Raw genomic sequence first — 323 nt, 5'->3', positions numbered from 1 at the left:
CGCTGACATAGGAAGTATAACTTAGGGCACTATATGCAGAAATGACTACATTGCCCTTAAGAAAGATGGCGGCCACAGCCTCCCTGGTGCTGACGTCATGTCCCTGCTTCCTTTGCGGTCCCCGGAAGGCTGCGCTGTTGACAATACGGCAGGGGCTGTACTTGCGGATGGAGGAAGTCTCATTCATGAGAGAGCTGCCGGGTTTCTCTTTACTTCCAGAGCCCAGGACCAGGTGTCCCCGGCGTCCCGCGCCTCGGAGGAAGGGAGCCGGGGCGCCGAGTATGCACTAAGAATACCGGCTAATCCCGGCAGCAGCTGGCACC

The sequence above is a fragment of the Sceloporus occidentalis genome, unplaced genomic scaffold (assembly GCF_023333645.1).
Source record: "Sceloporus occidentalis isolate IW3139 unplaced genomic scaffold, rSceOcc1.0.p SCAF_72, whole genome shotgun sequence".
Lineage (NCBI taxonomy): Eukaryota > Metazoa > Chordata > Lepidosauria > Squamata > Phrynosomatidae > Sceloporus > Sceloporus occidentalis.
Note: the sequence above shows the minus strand (reverse complement) of the source record.